Raw genomic sequence first — 7,327 nt, 5'->3', positions numbered from 1 at the left:
AAGTATAAACTCAGAGGGGAGACGACAATTTAAAAAAAAAGTGTCGTACATATGTATATTTGACAGCTTCAAATGTCAGTCGTAGTGTGTCAGTCACTGTGTGTATGTGGCTGCTGACAAGTAGCACATACAGTGAGTACTTTGCTTTCTACATAATTGAATCAAATTTTCCAGCACCCTTTAAAAAAAAAAAAAAAAGAACTAGCGTCAGCGTTTTCTGTCCCGTTTTGCATGGCCACTGATTGTCCTTCGCGCTCCTCTGTTCAAACGCACTGTAATGGTACAAATGACTCCACAGCTCCGAGCGAGCTGACCAAACTGTGGATCATCAAACAGGCAGCAGTGATATATGCATTCCTCTCTTCCTGCCACTTTTTTCCCGTTTTAATTGTCTTTTTCCGACTTGGGTAAAACCATGTCACGTCCGCCGCCTGCACGTATATTTGTGCACAAAGTCCTATTGTCATGATAATGGTTTCTATGTTGTTGGCTTTAGGGTCAGGAGGTCAACATAAGCTTCTTAATGGACTGTGAAATAACCCTAACTGCATTAACCTCCCAGATCTCACATCTCAGTCGCTTTCTCTCTCACACACACACACACACACACACACACACATCTGTCTCATCTTTACATGTAAGCGTATACATGTAAACACACACACACACACACACACACACACACACACATACACACACACATACACGGCACTTCCCCACACAAACACGCAGGAGCTCTGATGCGATTGGATTGCTCTTTAATTGGCAGGGCGATTGCACCTTGAGAATGGAGAGAAGATCCTTCAATCACATGGAGTGATGGAGCTGGGGATGGACAGGAGGGAGAAGGGGAGTAATGGATAGATGGAGAAAAAAAAAACAAATGAAGGAGCATCAAAAAAAATTAAAATGAAAGGACACCTGTGTGTCACGCAGGGCGGCTGCGAGGCTCCTGCTGCAACCGGACTATGTCAGAGAACAACGCCCGCGCGCGCATGCACGGCGTGCGTTACATTAAGATAATGTGCTGTGCAAATGCTGCTTTGCCTTTTAGAGTGTATTAGAAGGTGGAGGATGTTCAAGTGCACGCTCGGTGGGTAAATGGAGAGCCGGTAAGAGTCTGCCGTCGGCTGCGTTTGACCTCAGGCCAGTGTCATTCTCCTCATGCTTACCTCTAATACAATTATTCTACTCCATCTGTCTGTCTGTCTATCTATCTATCTATCTATCTATCTATCTATCTATCTATCTATCTATCTATCTATCTATCTATCTATCTATCTATCTATCTATCTATCTATCTATCTATCTATCTATCTATCTATCTATCTATCTATCTATCTATCTATCTATCTATCTATTGATGATTTTTTTACTTTTATGCAAGCACACAGCTTAAAGATGAATGTAATGTCCTGTAATACTGGCGTAAAGTTTTCAAACCTTAACTGTACTCCTGATTTCCCCTCATTGCCTCTCCTCTCTTCTCCTCCCCTCTTCCCTCTTCTCCTCTCCTCTTGTGCCAAATGGGTGTCTCCCTGAGCGGGGATCACGCAGGATTTGGGGGGGATTTAGCTGCGTCTCTTAAATCAGTCTTAATTTTTGCTCTCTGCTATTAAAGCGCTGCCATTAAGCTCTTCTCTCCTCGCCTCATTTCCCTCTTCCTCTTGTTTCACTTTTTCAATTTGTGTGAGAGGGGGAGTTCACTCCTCATAAAATTTCACTTTGGCCAGCCTATCATTTGCATCTGAGCCAATAAATAGCAATTAGCATTAACAATTAAACCAGCCAGTGGAACTGCGGGCAGCTCCCTGAGATGGCCTGATGGATGGGAAGGTGGATAGGGAGGAAGAGACAGAGGAAAGGTTCAGTGTGTTCTTGTAAGTGTGTGTCTGTGTGGCTGTGGGAGTGTGTATATGTGGCAACTTACTACATGAAGTCTCACAGGGCAATCCAGTATATCTTTCACTTTCATTTTCTTCCCAAAGCTAATTTATCTACTGTCTCCATGGTCTAATCACGAGGCACAAGTATGCAGTGTGGGCAGAAATGCCAAGCTGGCACACCATTTGGTACTCAGATAAAGAACAAATTTTACTTGTTAATTACACTCATTAGATAACAACTGTTTTGGGTGCTCCATCTTATTTTATAGTTGTGCTGCTCGCCACCACAGAGTTTTTCATTTATAAAGGTCTAATTTAATCATGCCAACACAAGTCTGGTTATTTCTTTTAATATCACCTTGTGTCAAATTAAGTTTCCACAAGTGCATATAACTCAAGCAGTAAAAGAGGAGAAATGCTTTTTTTCAATTCATGCACAGAGGAGAAATTTGTTACAGAAGACTAAAGTATGGTGGAAATAAGCAGGTGCCTTACGTAATCTTGAAGATGTGAGACAGCAAAAATCAAGTAGCTACACACCAAAGGAGTTAGTATGCTGAGAATAGATTGAAAATAATTTGACCATAATGACATGTTAAATTAAAGTGTGTCCTGTAATTACTGTCCAAGGGTGTTTCTAGACCTCTTGGGGCCCCAGGCAGGAGAGAACATGGGCCCCCCCCAAAATCATGATGAATGAAGTCCAGGACCATAGATCAGTAATGAAATATTTTGTTAAACAATTAATATATAATTTTTAACAATAAATAACATAACTATATTAATGAAAACTTTAAATACACACTTACTTATTATGTAGCTATGAAGAAAATGACTAAATTCACTTTACATAGACTCTAATGCATAGTAAACTTGCTTGGTGGATGACTGGGAGTTTGGGATAAAGTGGCAGGCTGGCTAGCAGCAATTTAACACACACACCTTATACATTCCCACTTACCACTGTCACCTTTTTTCTTTCCATCTTCTTCTTGTTTTTTTTTCTTTTCATGTGCCTAGAGGGATATGTTGGCTATTTTTTTTCAAATTGTTAATCACAATGGCCACACGTCGATGCTGGCTAGTAAGGGGGCCTGTTACAACCAAAAACGTAATAATGGCCAATAACGTAATAACTGCCAATAACGTAATCATTTTGGCCATTTCAAATGTAATAAGGCCAATAGTGTAATAATGTGCCAATAATGTAATAAAACTTTTGAGCCAATAACGTAATAACCTTTTGCCGATAATGTAATAAGGCATTACATTATTGGCTGGTTATTACGTTATTGGCCTAGTATTACAAAATTATTACAAAATGATTACATTACATTATTGACTCAAAGGTTTTATTACATTATTGGCACATTATTACACTATTGGCCTTATTACATTTGAAATGGCCAAAATTATTACATTATTGGCAGTTATTACGTTATTGGCAGTTATTACGTTATTGGCCGTTATTACGTTTTTGGTTGTAACAGGGCCCCATTATGGAGATTCCTGACTGTCATTGCAGAGTCTATGGGGGTTTTAAGCTGTGTTGCAGATATGGAGCGACATCAGCCGTCTATTGGGGCCCCCTACTCTCAACGAGCCAGTGACGACGTGGAAAGGGCCCGTTGCAGGTCATTTCTGATGCGTTGTCGTTGCAGTAGTTCCATTATTTTATTGTTGACGTCAGCCATCTCTCGGGGCCCCCTTCAGTTCGGGGCCCCAGGCTATTGCCTGGGTTGCCCGCCCCGTTGCGGCGCCTCTGTTACCGTCAAAGGTGTCTTCAGTGTTGCAACCAGTCAGTCTTACCAATTACACGGTTAAAAGTCATCACTCTGCTGTTCGGTATCTTGGTATTTACCACACTGAACATGTACCAGAGAAAACAATTGGCTGAGGAGATCAGACAGAAAATGATACACAAGCATGTTAAAGGTAAAGGCTTGAAGACCACGTCCAAGGATTTTGATGTTCATGATGACAGTTGCACATTTCTTTCAGAAGTTCATGGTCTGCAGGACGGTAGTCAGCCTCCCTGAACATGGTTGGAAGAGGAGAATTGATGACAAATTGAACAAACAGAAATATGAATGGCATCCAAAGAGCCCATAACAACTTCCAATGAGGTTCAAGCTGAACTCCAAGATCAATAAAAACCTTAGTGTCAGATTGTACTGTAAAAGAAAGCTTGTGACTGATACCACAGGTCAAAGGTCATGAGCCCTCCATCAGAAAAATGAACCAAAAATAGACAACTAAAAAGACCCAAGATTGACTAAGAATAAAACATTGGGCTATTAGCTTTTTAAATATTTTATTTCTACTTTTTATGTTATAAGATTGGTTTCATTATTTTTTTAGTTTTATACCTTTCATTTTCTTGCTGTGCAACTTTTTGGTCCATTGTAGCAATTTAAAGTGCTTTATAAATAAAGTTGGCATGGTATTCTGAAGTGGTCTCCTGATGGCTCTGATCTACAGAACATCTGTGGAAAGAACTCAGACATGCTGTCTTGAGAAGAAACCCTTCAAATCTGAGACAGCTGGAGCAGTTTCATGAGGAGACAGTCAAATACCTGTCTGCAGGGACAGAAGTCTCCTTAGAGTTACAGAAATTGCATGAATGCAACGATTACTTCAAAAGTATGGGTAACAAAATATTAAACTATTTTGTTGAGGGTTTTTGTCCAGGACCATTTCATCATTTCCTTTTTATTTCCTTTTTTTTTATAATTCTGTTGAACCACAATTCAAAAAAAATGTCAGTTTTTGTCCGTTCAAAGTTATTTTAGTGACCATTTGTGGGTTTTTCTTTCTTTGATGGAAGGGTACCAGCAAGTTTCTCCATGTCTGTATATGACATGCAAGGGATCTGTGCAGATTACCTGAAAACGATATAACACCACCCATCCTTTTTGTAAGGGTCATTGTAGGAAAGGGTAGAAGTGGTGAGAAGTACATCTTTGAATGAGCAGAATAACATGATTCTCACGATATATTAAAACTTTGAGATGAACTCACAATCTCACAAATCCAGCGAAAGCATTTCAGAAGCATTTCTGAAACTCTCACTCTCACTCCATACTAAAGATGTTCATAAATGTTTGTTCCTGAACAAAAGTGAAATATCACTTTCATAACAGTTTGACATAATTCAAAACACAGACATGGTCCAACTTGCAAATATCATTGAAAGACAATGTATCTGAAACCTTGAACATGTAGTTATTTCACAATTTCCATGTGCAAAATGTAAGCATGTATTGCTTTTAGAAGCCTGACTGTTTTAATTTCACAACTTATGAAATTAATTAATTAATTAATTAATTAAATTATGAAATTAATAAATTTTACTGTGGGGACCAAAGTAGTTACATAATTTGACATGAATATGTTTGCAAAGTGAAGCACAGAGCATCTGTCAATGCTGACTTCTTTTACTTATAATTAGAGAATATACTGGTTTTGTCCATAAAATGCATTGCACACATGAATAGGAAAAAGTAAAAAAAAGAGAAACATGTGATATTCACAACAATTTAAGCACATATGACCAGTGTTTAAGAAGCGTGACTTTTTATATTTTTTTCAAAACATAACCCAACTTGTTTCCACAGATGCATCTCTGAAGTTGTTGATCCACGCCTACATGTGAGAACACCCATTTCTGCTACATTTGCTTGTGACTTTTTGCAGAGAATACTGTATTTGGCAGACTATTTAGTACTAACTCAAGAAACTCATGTTTGCCTCATGTATACATGTGTAATTGTAATCAAAGAAAAAAATTACATTTACATTCCATTGCAAACAGATACGAAGTATCATACACCATTATTAAAGACATGTATAAAAAAGGTAATATTTTTTTTTATCTAAATGCCAAAAAGACATGTCTTTTGCATCATTACTTTCCAAGTGATTTATCCATGCACCATCCCGGAGTATTTCTTCTCCTGGTGCGAAGGAGCATCTCCAGCAGCTCTGAACTGCATTTGTGGATGACAATAGCAAAGACAGGCCTGACTCCAGAGGCATTTTTCAGTGAATTTCCACTCATTTCCACATGAGAAAACGACTTCAGATGCTCACTCATCTGCTAAAATAGTCACTAATTGTGCTCAAAAGTTCTTGTTTAATTAATTTAGCTAATTATGTTCACTCTTCTCTCTCTCAAAATCTTGAAGACTTGTAATTTTAATCTGAGTCTTCAAGATTTTATAATTTTTCTAAAACAGGATTTTTTTTCTGATTATTTGAAGCAATTTTTGCATAGAAACTTTTTTGCTCATAGTTAATGGACGCAGACATATTTCATTTTCAGTTTGGTGACCACGCTGTACCCTCTTGGTACCCCCTCGTGTGCTCCTCCACTGTGCCGGCGGTGAGTATATTGTTGGTGGCTGGTGACAATCAGTTCATCTCCATACATTAATCACCACCAATAGAAAGCCCTGACACAGCAGCCACAGCAGTGCCACTGCCCTGCCTAACAAAGCATGGAGCAAGGACACACAGCACCAACAGCGGAAACATGGAAAAGAAAAGAGAGAGTCGGTGTGTCGGGTGTTTTGGTGTATCGCAGGAGATGAAGAGAGTGGGACTACTATCGGTGGGAAAATCTGGAAATGTAGAAAGAAAACAATCACACTTTGTTTCCCTGACTGTCCTAACCTCTGTCTTATTCCCTTTCTTCCTCCGCTGGTCTATTTCTCCTGTTCTCCAGGTTTTTATTGTTATTACCATCGCAGCGCCATTAGAGAGCTCTACGTTCTTCTCCACTGGAGCAATAAATGAAGAGGGCCTCACTCCTTTTTTCCTCCTCATCCTTTTCTCTCTCTTCCGTTCATCAGGTCCCCTGCTCATATCCTTCCTCACCTCCCACCACCTTCTTCTATGCCTTTCTTTTCCCAATTCGTGTCCCTCCTTTTTTTGTCACTTTGATTTTACTCCACTTGTACTCAAGGATAAAATTTTAACTCTTGAAGTTCTGTGCTACTTTTCTCTCACTATTCTTTTCTCCTTTTTCTTTCTTTTTCTCATAAACTTTCAGGACCCTGTCTAATTTTTTATATGACACACACACACAGAATGTGGAGTTTAGAAACACTTGTAGAGGACAGATGTTATATAGATATAAAGAAGAGAAAAGTCCTCAGTACAACAACATTTTGAAACTGATAGTGTGAGAACGTTTTAACCGATTAGGACGTCTCGTGCGTGTAACTGCGTACTCTGAATGCACTTGTGAGAAATATAAAGTTTGCATACTTTACTATGATCCAAAACAGAAAAAAGGATATTCGACACCAAAGTAAAAGAAAATATCTACAAAACTGCATATAGCTCCAGCACTGAAAGTGGATGCAGTAGGGACTCGTCAAAAACTGAAAAAAGGGTTACAGCTGGAAAAAAAAAAATCTCATGCTGCGGGAAGCCAA

The sequence above is a fragment of the Cololabis saira genome, chromosome 2 (genome assembly GCF_033807715.1).
Source record: "Cololabis saira isolate AMF1-May2022 chromosome 2, fColSai1.1, whole genome shotgun sequence".
NCBI classification, from domain to species: domain Eukaryota; kingdom Metazoa; phylum Chordata; class Actinopteri; order Beloniformes; family Belonidae; genus Cololabis; species Cololabis saira.
Note: the sequence above shows the minus strand (reverse complement) of the source record.